The 15,180-nt window shown below is 38.2% G+C and overlaps 1 protein-coding gene across 1 annotated transcript in view; it reads right to left on the bottom strand.

Moving 5' to 3' along the window:
* LOC129769500 (protein alan shepard) overlaps window positions 1–14,676 on the bottom strand; it is a 264,807-nt gene extending 250,131 nt beyond the window's left edge. The window contains exons 1-2 of the mRNA XM_055771816.1: window positions 13,812–14,676; window positions 13,552–13,738 (exon numbers count right to left, since the gene is read on the bottom strand). The gene's annotated coding sequence lies outside the window, so the exon portion shown is untranslated. The remainder of the gene's footprint in view (window positions 1–13,551; window positions 13,739–13,811) is intronic.
* Between the last annotated feature and the right edge of the window lie 504 nt (window positions 14,677–15,180).

The following is a 15,180-nucleotide window of genomic DNA, read 5'->3' as shown; positions in this document are numbered from 1 at the left end:
GGGCTGGCAAGGCGCATCATATATATGTAATTTATATTAATCATACTTATATGTTTGTGAATATAATCCTCAAAATAAAATCATTACACTAAACCTTCGTTTCAAACAACTTATACAGTAACCAAATCACGCAATAAACATCAAGAATTGCTGGGAATTGCTCTTATCAATATTTGTTCAAATTTCAAAATGTGCTTAACTCCAGTTTTGATGACAACTTTTATGCATTCAATTAAATCGTACGATAAATCATATATAAACATAAACGTTCCCTCCTCCTTTCATCCTTCATTAAACACCTCGTAGTAGAAATCTGTCAGTATGCATACACTCTCCTACGAAACATAGTGGAAAAAAACATATTCGTCGATGTAAACAAGCGGTGAAAAAGGAGATACTTTTCGACGAGTGATTTATATGAAGTTCACCTGCCGTGGTAAAATATCAATTACTGACATATTAGACTGTGAGAAATGAAAGATTGGCAGTTATGGGAGACATATGACTTATGTAATCTTTGTTCTTGATATGGTTATATATTGCCTGTTATCTGTATTCACCACAAATGATATTTTCCAAAGATGCATCGGTAGAAGCTTGCAATATATGAACCGCCTCGTAAAGTTAAAACGTAAAAACCGCAACGTTCAAACCAAAATCATATGTTATATATTCTATAAAAAGAAAAGTCATGCGATGCAGACGCTGTAAAACATCATGTAGCACATACTTTACATCATATCCAATTCATCTGTCCAATCGAGACTATCTGCTCTGCAGGGAGCCATCTAACCAGTCGTGGAATTTCATGGCGAAAAAAACACAACCTATACGTATATCTCATGCGGACGCAAAAGTTCTCTTCGTTTTTACCGGCTACAGACCAAGCACAAAAAGCGCTCAGAACTTTGGCGACGATTGTCAGTTTATTGTAGGCAGTCTACTACTGCTGGCAGGTCGTTAGGAGTTGTTGAGGAAGGATAGAAAAGTAGCAAGAAAACTCACATTCTTGCGAACGGCTTGTTCGGCTTCTTCTTCAATGAAGGGGTTGTCACCTAGGATTTAGTGAATTGGCAATCTGGTAAGCCACTGATTTTCTCGCGATAGACGCAATGCTACCGACGGCTGTAATTCGATTTGTGGACGCCTCAGCGGCTTCATGCATTCATGGCTTCTTATCCACACAGTATATGCGGGGCTCCGCCTCATAGATATGTACAATACAATAAGTGGAAGTACATAACAGCAAAGAATTGCGACACACCATCTGAAGCCAAAATATACTCTGTGTTATACAATTGAACAACTGAATTACACACTTCATCGATTCAATTTGGCCATCGGCACATAGCGTCAGAATACAGGAAAGTTTTTCTCCCGATTCATGCACCAGTAGCTACATTATCTACTCGCATGTGTCACTGTCAACTACCATTCGACTGAAACTGTTCTGATAATTTCTCGCTACCCAGTAATGAATCGATCACCTACAAAGTGATTGTTCGAATTTTGTATGTTTAGAAAACATTTGGTGGTTTAATTGTGTAATTAAAAGATAACATTGATCAATTTCCCGTAATCATTTCGGGAAACACATACTTTTTTGGTCTGCAAATTCAAACCGTTCTCCTATCACTAACGTAAAACATGTTACAAACACAAACGTAAAACATGCTACAAACATTTCGTCCAATTAATTTATTTGAATTGTGAACGAGATTTTTTGTATTAAATGAAGGAACAACTAATTTATGCGATTCTGTCGTAATATCTCTGCCATTTGGATTGATGTAAATGTGAATAAAATTCGTCGCAATTTCTCACAACAAAATAATAAGTTGTAGACGGGTGGAGCTTGAGTTGCCATATTTACATTTTTCTCACTGTCCGTAGTGCAAGTACGGTATTTGCATTTCGACCGAGCGATTTACGCGCGACTGATACGCAGAATATCACATTTGTGCTTCGTCGCTATATTTATTGTCGGCACTAGTCGCACAGCACAGCAATGTGCAGAACAGATGTATGAGAGAATGGAAATCCTTCCCATTTTTCTCAATCAGAGAATGTATAATAGATTGTAATGTATAGATGTATAGGATATTATAATGTATAGATGTATAGGATATTATAATGTACAGATGTATAGGATATCAAACAAATTTCAGAGAATTTTCGATTATATTGGTATGCAAATCATCATTCACCATTCCACAATGGTTAAGGAGATGCATTTGAGTGGAAATTAGCTTCTACAGCTCGACAGTTATTCTCTAGACAAAAACTGTCTTCGGCAAAGTTGTTGCATATGATAGAGCGCTAATTTTGAAGTTGTCAAAAATAGGATTACCAACATTTACGATGAAATAAAAACTCTAACTTTCTTATCTTTATAGATAGAGGTAAACATAGCTCTACAATTTTATAATCCCAGTTATTTAAGAAAACTTTTAAAAACGAAGGTTTATCTATCCCTTCAAATAATCGATATAGCGCTTTTTTTCTAAGTTGCGTTAGGGTCACCATAAAAAAAAGTTTTTTTTTGCTCTAACTTTTATATTGACAATTTTACATGCAAACTGTCTTTATTAGACTTTTAGTGCTTACTAAGACAAACATTTTGTGATGCAGAACTTGCCAATATCGTAACTTTAGTCAAAGCTATTAATATTTCTTCCCAAAAAATATGCTCTCTTCATTCGCTTATTATTCTTTTTGGGGCAAACATAAAAAGTGTTCGTTGACGGCATTTGAAAGAGCATACTTGACTCTACATAATGTAGGATTTCCAAAACTATGTTATTTTTTGTATTTGTGTAAACTAAAATTGAAATCAATAGTTTTTGGGTGAAAAAGCATCAATAACTTTAAGTAGGATTAAGATATTGACAAGTTCTGCATAGCAAAATATTGGTCATGATAAGCTCTAAAAGTCGCCCCAAGACAATTTTGATGTAGAGCTTGGAATATAAAAGTTAGAACAAAAAAACTCGTTTTTTCCATGGTGACCCTAACGCAACTTAGATGGAATACAACTTTATGGAAGAACTTTATTCTCTAGACAAAAACTATCTTCGACAAAGTTGTTATATATGATAGGACTCTCATTTTAATGTCATCAAAAATAAGGTGACCTAAATTTTCGATGAAATAGAACATATTACATATACATGAAAGAACGGGTTTTTTGCTCTAACTTTTATATTTCAAATCCTACATCAAAATTGTATTAGAACGACTTTTAGTGCTTATAAAGACAAATATTTTGCCATGCAGAACTTGTCAATATCTTAATCCTACTTAAAGTTATTGATGCTTTTTAACCCAAAAACTAATCATTTCAACTTTATTTTACACAAATACAAAACATAACATAGTTTTGGAAATCCCACATTATGTAGAGTCAAGTATGCTCTTTCAAATGCCGTCAACGAACATTTTTTATGTTTGCCCCAAAAAGAATGACAAGCGAATGAAGAGAGCGTATTTTTTGGGAAGAAATATCAATAACTTTGAGTAGAGTTACGATATTGCATCACAAAATGTTTGTCTTAGTAAGCACTAAAAGTCTTCTAAAGACAGTTTGCATGTAAAATTTTCAATATAAAAGTTAGAGCAAAAAACCTTTTTTTTCATGGTGACCCTAACGCAATTTTGAGCGCTATATCGGTTATTTCAAGAGATAGAACAAAATTTTGTTCTACAAATTTGCTTAAAATAATCTGGGCTAAAACATTCTCGAATCATATTTACCTCTATCTGTAAAGATAAGAAAGTTAGATTTTTTATTTCATCGAAAATTTTGGTAACCCTATTCTAGACAATATCAAAATAATCGCTTTATCATATGTACCAACTTTATCGAATACAGTTTTCGTCTAGATAATAACTGTCGACCTCTAGCTGCTAATTTCCACTTACATGCACCTTCTGGACCAATGTGCATTCGCAACAAAATGAGTTATTGGCGTTAAAACTATTTCATAAAAACATGACGTTCAGAATTTGGGTAAGACGTCAAAAACTCGTCTCGGCTGTGTTGTCAAGAGACACATCTAAAAATACACGTGTTTAATAGTACAAGTCAGGAAAATCTACGTATGAACCAAATTATTCTTCACGAGAAATTAAACTATTACTACGTTTTGTATTTATTACTGATGACGCTAGACATTTGGAATTTTTTTTTGATACATATATTATTACTGCTCACTCTCGGTCAGATGGACCTCGACAAAACCTCTAGTCCCTGGTCTAGCCACGGGGACTGTCTGAGGCGGGTTCCAACACCTCTTTTCCTGGCTAGCTCGAGCGTGGGATTCGGAGATCCCAAGGTCGGCTCACATGGACACTTCCGGAAGCACACAAAACACCAACTTTCCGTTTTTATAATATATTTTAAATAATCTGACTTACAATCTGTAATTGTGTGTAGTGTGTGTTCGTCGGCCGGCCGGCTTCGCTGGTCCTCTGGTTCTCGTCGTTTCCCTGGTCGATGATTCTGGTGGGCTGGGGGCTGGATCGCGCGTTGCTGGCTTGTTGCGAATATTCACAATGGCGTTCAAGGCTTAAGCCTAGTACAATGGGTCCTGATCCTGTTACCAATTAGTATGCGTTTAAGCACAATTTCTTAAATTTTCTCTATCAAACTTCTACCTGTTACTTTCCAGTTTCCTTCAACTGTCGTCTTTTCTTTCTGCCTTTTTTTCCATCCAATTTCAGCTTCAACTTCAACTTTTATACTTTCACTGAACTCGATAATAAATTATTTAACTTTTTTTTCCAGGTCCTTTTGGTTTGGCGGTCGCAGTGGAAAAGAACTAGGCAATCTTCCTAGTATTTTTCCCAGCCTCATCATTGCCCCCTTCCAACATCCAGCCTCCCAGTCCACCCTGTCGATCATATCTTGCCCCATAATATATGTCTGTATGTGTTTCTGTGTAACCTCCTCTCTGTCTCCCTAACTGTTATAATTGTTATCAGTGTCATCTATGTGCGATCTTGGAGGAGTCATAGGGCAAACTACCCACAACGGTAACAATATAGAATGTATTCATTTAAAAACAGATTTAAACAATAATACGAATCGTCGTCTCTCTGTCCTTCTTAATGTTATTTATAGTCTCAAAAACTACGGAATTGATCATCGTGAAATATTAGTGTTTTCTTCAAATCTTCATTGTGATATATGTTATCATCCATACCATGACAAATCGATATAGTGGTTCTCAGATTTTTATGAAAAGATATAGTTTTGTTCCTTATCGCGAAACAAAATAAAATCGACTTTTTCCACTTTTTTTTTTTTTCCAAAAATGACTTTTTTTCTAAAATTCATAACAATTGAACTTCTTCTTGGATGGCATAAACGTTCCTAGTATAACTTTTGCCTTCTCAAAGTAAGTATTACTTGCGCCATTTTTATTAGTACTACTTAGTTTAGATTTCTATACCGAATAACACACCTTGAATGTATTATGAAGTGGCAAGTTCTAGAATACGCGTGACCTCAGTGCATGTCCGAAGAAATTTCTTTGACGAAAGATCTCCCGACCAGAACGGGAATCGAACCCGAACCCCCGGCATGATATCTTCTCCTAAGTCGTTGAAAAATGACTTCCCAATCCAACGTTTAAAGATGCTTTCATGTGAGATTAGTTCGGTGTTCTATGTGCAGTTTCATCTTTGTACATATGCTGATTTATGCAGCGACATGCGACAATGACAAAGTAATCTATAAACTGAACACGTGATAAATAAGAAAAGATTTCGAACGCCTACAACTCGACAATTTTTTCAATTTTTTTAGATAAAGAATTGGATGATTGTAAAATGTCATGGATTATTTAAACGCTTAGCCTTAGGGTTTAACCGATGTTTTTATTGATCCAATTGTTTTCCTCAAATTGTACAGGAAAAACGGCGCGAGTGTTGCAGCGAAACACAATTGAATAGCTATCCACCGTGCATATCATTCTATCCAAAGCTGGGAAGGCGATCTGGTGTAGTGATAACATCCGTACCTCTCACGCTAAAGGTCACGAGTTCAATTCTAACTCCCGATATTTATCCTAACCAGCCAAAAAAAGAGTTGAAAGTTACTAAAATACAGAAAAAAAAAATTCATCCAGAGGAGATAAGAAAATTTAGGAAGAGAAGACACCACATAAATTGTGGCCTCACTCTTGTCAACCTCAGTCTCTCACCAGCTAGCGAACAGACATGTGTCTTTCCTAATGATGAAATCCGTGGCAACGAAGCAACAACATCATCAGAAACAATCTAAGCAGTAGCAGCGGCAAACGAAACGGTCCATTGAAGTTCAGTCAATACTTCCCCTAAAGAGATTCCAAAAAGTTCGAAGCTATTTTAAGCAATATTCGAAATAATAAAAGTAAATTAATTTTTATATTTTTTTGCCGAGTGAGTTCTTGTGATAATTTAGGAGTATTTTGGGCTTATAGGTGACTTTTTCCGACCAATTCTTCAATTTTGGCGAATTCATATATTGTTTCCGGGTCAAAAGTAGCGATTACTTTTCAAAGGGACCTATCTGTTTTGATCTATTCTCTTCATTTACATTCTCTTTCGGTAACCACGGCCTTGCAAACAGATTTTTCATCAGTTTTTCCGTATAGTTTGATAAACGAGGTTTTACTCTACACTCCTGATTGTTAAACACATCAGGAAATGTTTTTACCGCCGAGTTATTAACGGTAAAGAATGTCGATGAAGAGAATCGATCAAAACAGATAGCTCGTATTGAAAAGTTAAGCGTGAACTGTGTACTTACTCTTTCCGAGTACCAACGGAACGCTTATAACTCTACCATTTCTCAGCAGATCGCAAAGATGATTTCGCACCTATTCCGCTCTGTTTACTCATTTCGTTGATTAAGCTTCAGCTCAATGTAATCTAATATGCTCGATAATTACATATGAGGGGCTTAGAATGCAAGGGGTGTAAGTGACTTGATCGATTTCTCTTCATCAACTTTTTCTTTAGTTAATAACTCAATTGCAAAAACGTTCCAATTTAAGTTTGCTATAGAATCTGATAGGTGAGGCTTTGACCTATCTTCCACATTGTCAAATACAGCTGGGAATGTATTTGAGGCTAAGCTATGACCCAAAGAGAGAGTCGATGTAGAGAAATCGATCAAATCACTTACACCCCTTTCATTCTAAGCCCCTCATATGTGATAGTAAATTTTGATAGTAAAATATGTGCATTAGAGTGCCAATGAAAATGGTCATCTCCAATTTTCGAATGGGACTTCTTGCAAAAATTTGATTACCACGAAAAAATACCATATGCAAAATTTCAACTCAATCGGACTTTATTTACTGATATCGCAAAGGCGTCCAAATTTGAGTTTTTAGACAACATGAAATCGGTGTTTTAGAAAAAAAATATTTTGATGCCAAATGTTTAAATTGCATGAAACGCTGAGATTTACTGTTATCTCGAAAAAAAATTTTTTTTCGCAAATAAATTTTGACATGAAATTATGTCTTTGATTTGTATATAGGGGGTAACTCTACGAAAAATGTAACGATTCATTAAGGGGGGACCCCTGTCTGGAAGGTCGAAAAATGATGAATTTTAGTGATTTTTTTCGGATGTTAGGAATAAAGTAAAGGAAATAGGAAATAATAGGACATTTCCTATTTAGAAGCTGATAAAAAATCGAAAAAGTGAGATATCAAAAAACGGCTATGTAACGCTTCAGATAATTCATTTTTACATGCTGATAAAAAAAATCAGACAAATCGGTCGAATAGATCCTGAGATATCGATACCACCCGCTGAAAAAACATGGTTTCGAGAAAAAAGCGTTCACAAATTTATACACCAATTATTATACATAACCGGAGAGACGTAGGACTACACCAAGTGGCGTCCATTATTCGAATATCATGGAGCACAGATCCCAGAATTACCAACTATTCATGCACAAAGTTAAAGCAAAAATTGAATGGATAGAATAAAACCTCAGCACACGACAAATTTTGATTGTTTCGTATTTGCATATAAACACTCAAACGCGGTGCAAATGTTGTAGGGGTTATTGTTCAGCCGGCAACGAACACACACTTGATGGCAAGCATATCGTCATAGAAATTTACCGTCTGGTAGCGTTACATAATTTGGTTTTGAATTCCTCATGAATGTGTTCTACTAGTCAAGTCCTTTTTATTACCCATATTTATGGGGCTTTGCTAAAATATGTAATCCGCCATTTTGTAGCGGCCGCCATCTTGAATTTTCAAGATCATGAAATACGCAGTTTTATAATGACTGCAGAGATGACGGTGTGTTCCAAATCTCAGATCAATCACCAGGAAGGGAGTCAAATTTTAATTAATGTGGTACAGCGCTATAGACAAACATGTCACAGCTAAACAAAACCGTTTAAAAACTCCAGCATTCAATCAAATCGAGCGCAATTAGCCTATCCTTCACTTGGCGCGACGCTTCCAACGCTTTTAATACACTTCGATAGGCTCTCCTGCTCCACATCCCATAGAAACTCCTGTCTCTTCCTCTTGCGGTATCGCACCGCATACATCCCCTGCAAATGCAGCGATATCTCTTATGCTCAAAATCAATCTCAAGATAGCGTCTTTCCTGCTTGGCGTCCGATGATAGAATGTGGTCAAGCACCACCATCGCTCACTTTATATAGCCATATAGTTAAGGTTGTAGCGACCGCCTATATTTATTCGTAATCTCTTTTTCGTTCCCCATCTTCACCTTGTTCATACGTTTCGCCCGTATCCGTGGTTGCTTGTAATGAATAGCTGTTCGCTGCGGGAGCGCAGACAAAATGTATGGGAAAGTAGGAAAATCTTTCATCCAATTTTTCATCAATTTGAACTTTCTATGAGCTGAGAACCCGTGATGTGTTGCATATAAACAATTGCTGGGGATATTTCCTATCAATGTTTATATTTGGAACCAAAATCCATTCATTAATTGAGAAGGTATTAGCGGTATTAGGTATTTTCACACTGAAATATTGAAATGGGCCCCTATATTGAACGGTTAGACGTAGTCCTACGTCAAAACCCTTTTAGGAAACATTTCAGAAGGCATACATTTCTCAAAAATGCGAATAAAATTCGATTTTTTTTCGACCTTCCAGACCGGGATCCACCCTTAAGTGTTTTCAAACGCATATTACTTAAAATCGTTATTGTGACATATGTTTTGTTGTATACCATTAGACAGGAAATCCAGCATTATCCAGCAATTTTTCAATTCGATTGCACTAACCACTCGCTTTCCTCCCTTACGCAACGAGCAATCTTTTTGCTTACATTCGGGCGTTAGTTCACAATGGTAATCGATGCGTATTATGAATTCTCGCTTAACTTTTGAAAAGGTCCAATGTAACATTTTCGCCAACTCGAGAAAAACGTAATTGAAGACCCGAACATTATTTCGCGAATTGTCTTAAAAGCTATCAATCTTTATCACTGTTTTCACCACTAGCTGTCAAGAATAACTCCGTTAATCCAATCGTAACTATTGTTCCGTGATTTGAGATTAAGGTTGAAGCCTCGGAGCGAAAAATGTTACATTGGACGTTTTGACTGCCCGCGTTTTCACATTGGACATATTACGCTGCACTATAAAAATTTGAAACTAACTAATAAACAACAATCCAAATAACAGCATTTCGTTCTAAAGACTTATTATTATTGTCATCACTCGTTGAATTGCACTGAAATCGATAACAACACCTGTAAGAAACAAATTCCAAAACGACCGAAGTACGACTGCGAGTTACTTCGGACGTTTCGGCCGTCGGAGGAAAGTGGCGTCCGAAGTAACAGCCGGGTGCTTAAAATTCGAATCTGTACATTGGATATTTTTTGTATCGGCGACAAAAAGATGAAGAAGATAGATACGTGAACGATTGTTTTTGTACATTTAATACATTCAATGATTGAAAACTAATAGCGTGCATCCATTAACTCGATTTGTTTACATTTGTTACATAGGACCTTTTCAAAAGTTACGCGAGAATTCTTCTCCATTTGACGATAATAGGCATTTATCAGTTGTTGCACTCAATTCATGCTCAATTCAAGTTTTCATCGTGTAGGTCTTGCTGCTAACAATTTATGCAATGTTGGTCCAAGATATCATGATATCGATCATGTTGTTTGGTAATGTAAAGAAGAATTTAACTGGCTGCTGATTTAGAGGTTCGAAAGGGAATACTCACGCATATCAGATAATGATAGCTTGAGTAGTCGCGATCTTAATATATGTACGTTAGGGTGGCAATGGACGTATGGAAAATATTTCATCATCGAATTTCAAAAACCGACCATGTACATTTTGTTTATTGGCCCAAAAAAATTATCTGTGCAATGTTACAGCTCGATCGGACATGATATAGGGGTGCCTCAAAGCACTCAAAGTCGATTTTCGGCCAAAAAATTGTTTTCGTGATAACACCAGATATCGACGTTTTATGCATTTTTAAGTCATTTGGACTCCCCCCTTGGACGATTTTCGAGGATGAATAAATCAATACTTTGAGTGCTTTGAAGCACCGCTAAATCATGTCCGATTGAGCTTAAATTTTGCACAGGTCTTTTTTTTTTGGACCAACAAACAAAATGTACATGGTCGGTTCTTTAAATTTTTATTCGAGATGACATCAGATCTCGGCGTTTCATGCATTTTTAAGTCATCTGGCATCGAAAAAAAAAATCGATTTTCCAAATTTCCTTGGAAGATTTTCCAGGATCAAAAAATCAAAACTTCGAGCGCTTTGAGGCACCCCTAAATCATGTCCGATCGAGCTAAAACTTTGCACAGATCATTTTTTTGGACCAACAAACAAAATGTACATGGTCGGTTTTTGAAATTTGACATGACCATTTTCGCTGCCACCCTAATGTACGTCTTCCTGAGAAACCCACTTCACTTCCTCGAATGCATTTGCCCATTCTCGTTTCTCTTTCCTATACATAAGTAGAGCTTAGCTTAGCAGTGCACTACAGCACCTACACGAACTTCCCAAGAAGGTACTAATGGCTATAGGATACTTAATATACAGGGTCTTCCAGATTAAACGCTAACGCAAAAAAAAATCGAATAGCTCCTTGAAAAAAATTCGCTCCGTCGATGGTAATACTACATTCTCTACTTCGGGACGATAATATTCGGCTACTCGTTCAGTCTGATCGGATGGTTTTTAGTGTCAAGATGTACAATTTACGAGAACGTGTATTTTTAGTGAAATCGTATTACTCGAGCAACCGAAGCCTTAATGAAACTTTGTCCTCTTATGGTAAGAATTTCAACATTTCTCGTCGTCGATTACTTCCTCTGGGGGTACGTGAAGGACCGTTGCTATGTTAATAAGCCGCAAAATTTGGAGGAACTTAAGGAAGAAATAACTCGGATTTTCAACAGCATCGAAGTCGTAATGTTAGAGCTGTGCATGAAGAATTTTGTTCACCGTTCAAAACGCGTTATCAAATAAAGGTCACATCGAAAATGTCCTAAAATAAAATGTCCTAAAACCACCTGCCTATAAAGATATTACAATCCCTTACAAACAATGTTCCGGACAACGTGGCAACAAAGGAGGAATGCTATTTTTATCTATAATATATTTCTGTAGTCATATATTGGTTTCCACCAATATTCCAACAAGACATTTTCAATTCTGCTTCATACAGGTTATCCTCAGTCTTCAATGTTCGGATTCTCAGAATTCTCAACCTTTATGTAGATCAAAATGCTTTTTCCAAACACGGAATAACCAAGTATGGGCTCCTATTCCAACGCCACTAACTTTTGAACAACTTCTATATTTTCATGACTTGTTAAGAAATGTCCAAATTGATTGGTGAATTCATCGTAAATCCATCAAGAAATGACAATGACAAGCAATAGGTATTCAAAATATAAATAACGCAACCGAGGTTTTTAATTTTTTCTTCCAATCTGTTCCCAAAAGACGTAATGGAACGCTAAAATGAATTCATGATTTTTTCAGGTATTTTCAATCCCTGTAACAAAAATTTTATAATCCACTGTCAGTAAGAAAAAGACAAACAGACGCAAACTTTTGCATATTTTCGAATTAAGTCGAACGTAGAAAAGCGAGGCATAACGCTACATTTTAATGTCAAAAGGAGATGATTTTCATTTAGATTGATTCAAATATTGAATGGATGAAATAGGTAAGGAGGAAAATATTAGCAATATAATTACAGATTCTTGGTTTTTAAAAGTCCGACAAATCAGCAGCAAGATTATTCTGTAAATATGGTAACCTACGAAAAACATATGCTACGGGTGTGGGAAAATAATCATCATCAAACGTTATCTGGTTATCTACGATCATTGGATGTTAGATACCCAAACTCATTCGCATTATTGGCATATGCTCACAAAATTTGCTCCGCACTCAAAGGGTTAAACGACATGAGAGTGATACTGCACATCGATCACACCAGCGTGATGTGCAAACTTTTCGGCGCTGTGCTCCGTACAGCGGTAGCACTCCGGCGGGGCACACTTCCGTATTGAAAGGGTTAAAAGTCGACAATGGGTAACTTTCGTAAAGACATGAAACGAAATGAACCGCAAAGTAATAGAGATAACCAATTGATGGTGTAAATCACCGAAAAAAAAGTCGAATTGAACGAAAATTTCCCCTGATTCCATTCCAACAAAACTCAGTTCAGTCGCTAATGGAAGATGAATGCAATTTGTTGCCACGCGGGCGAAAATCATGCCGTCGCCGCCGCGGCCACTCGGTGAGAAAAGAAATCAGCGAAGTCCAGGAGGAAAGCGAACTGAAAATGCAATAAGCTTCACACGATGACGGAAGACAACCACCAGAAGGGGGAGCGGGAGGGAGGTACCGAATCCAGCAGAGCCAGAAGGCCGTTATTGTAGCATTTTTATAGACACACTCGCACTTCTTGGGTCTGCTTTTCCCCCCGCCCGGATTTGCTGGAGCTGCTTGCTCGGGAGCGCTAGTAGCAGAAATGGCTGGTACTAGCAACCGAAAACGGAAGTTGTTAATTATTTTCTCCCATACCGAATCGTCCATTGCAATCGCGGCACGACTCTGCTGTGGGACGTGGTATTATATTTTGCTGCCTTGTGAGGAAGAAGAACCAGTCGGTGGAGTTCTGGTGGCGGCGTTCGATTATGTTCGTCTGCGGGGCGAAAATTTTGTTCTGGCTGTGTGTCGCCATTTTAATGCGGATTCCAGACACCGGCTGCAGCAGCAGTAGACAAACAAGAGAAATTGTGGAATACCGCGGCTCGTACCGCCAGAGACCCGTTCATTAGCAGCCAGCAACTACTGCTGGCTGATAAGTATAATTGCAATAGCAGAAAGTTTCGGTTGAGTTGCCGACTGACTGAGTGAACACGCAACCTCAGACTCAGAGTCGGTGAAGCTGTGTGGTGGAGTAGAATCACGATTCATCAACCCCTGCAATAATGAGCACTGGAAACTAGGCAGCAAAACCCAATCATGCGGTCATTGTTCCGTGGACTTACTTTTAACTGTCTGTGGCGATCTGGGTAGCACCGGCAACTCGTTCCAACGGATCAGAGGTTTGTGGCTTCGTTCCGCGTGGTTTTCTAATTATATGTACCGATCTGCTGGAGCTGGTAATATAATCCAATTTTCACCAGCAATCAATCGTCGCGTTCCTGCAGGTTCAGTTTTCCGGAACAATAGTTGCTGCAAGAGGAGGAGGGAAAAAAACCACAACGCTTGGTGGGTTTGGTTGGCTGTCTGGCTGGTTGATATTCACCCCAGCTGCGTACGTATGGTATTTAACTTGGGAATCTTCTTCCAGACAGATGCAACGGAACTTCGGAATCTAACTGCTTCTGTAACTCACTTTGCACAATTTCTAAAGGAACTTTGCACTTCCACTTTTGACTTCGCTAGGATGTAGAGAAACTACGATGCAATGACAATTTTTTTCTTCTCTGGGGCGTAGTTGTCACACACTTTCGCCGGAAAAACACACTTCGTGTACACTGTGGTGGCGGATTGCGAAAAACCCGAGACGTCGACGTTCGAACGGTCCACGCCTAAGAAGTGCAGCAGCGGTGGCAATAGCTATGAGCTCCACAGTGCTGGCTGGCAAAGCTCGCGTGCGCTAGTGTGTATGTATGATGTGATGGATAATATTTTTTCTCTTTTGGTCGCTCTTCTTGTGAGAGCTTTTGGTGGATCCACACAACTACACATACATCGGCATACACACGTTTGGGGGGTCTTCTTCGTAAACTCACACTCTTTAGCTTCCCGACTGTATGTGGGGGTGGTGACTCAAAAAACAACAAAAATAACAATACTATCCAACCGCCCGGAGACGAATATTTTCGAGTATTCTAGGATGCACTAACACCACTGCATAAGTCTAATTCCGGTGGAAAGGAACAATTCCGTCGTCTGAACCTTCCGTCTCAAGGAAAACAACTTTCCTTTACTTGGCCTACTACGAAATCGACGAAAAACTGTATTCGTGACCGATGAGACGACGTAAAATCAGTGTTGCGTGGCAATTGCTTGACTATTAACGCAACTGTCACCAATTCAGTGAACCGCTAGGGATGTGACAATTCGTCCGATAGGAACCCGTCCGTCCGTGTTATCAACCGTAGCTATAAAACTGAACTGACGAGAAATCATTCATCCAGAGTTGAGTGAAGTATTCCGCTCCATTCAGACGTTTCCAGATATCAGCTCTCGAAAAACAACGTGAGAGACTCTGCGTCGCCGCACACCGGCTCTTACACCCTATGCTCTTCGGCACACAACCCACCAAACGAAGAAAACTTTCTTCTCCGCCGTTTTGATGGAAAGAATTCGCGAGAAGCCGTAAAAGTCAATTAAAACTCTCTCTCTCTCCTCTAAGTATTCATAACTCACTCGCGCTCACATCTCAAATCTCCAAGTGCCGGTGATTTCTCAGATTTCTCTCATTTTCAACACACAGAAAACCACACAAATGCAGACGCACATAATTCTCTCGCTCGCTCGCAGACTGCCACTGACACACACACACATCATCATCAAAACGAACCAAACCGATGGAGATAGGTTCCCTTACCAGCTGCTGCGTGCCAGCCAGCCAGTTCACCACCCACAAATATTCTCACCCTCAGCCC

Source organism: Toxorhynchites rutilus, chromosome 2 (genome assembly GCF_029784135.1).
Source record: "Toxorhynchites rutilus septentrionalis strain SRP chromosome 2, ASM2978413v1, whole genome shotgun sequence".
Taxonomy (NCBI): domain Eukaryota; kingdom Metazoa; phylum Arthropoda; class Insecta; order Diptera; family Culicidae; genus Toxorhynchites; species Toxorhynchites rutilus.
Note: the sequence above shows the minus strand (reverse complement) of the source record. Positions and strands in the feature narration are given on the sequence as shown.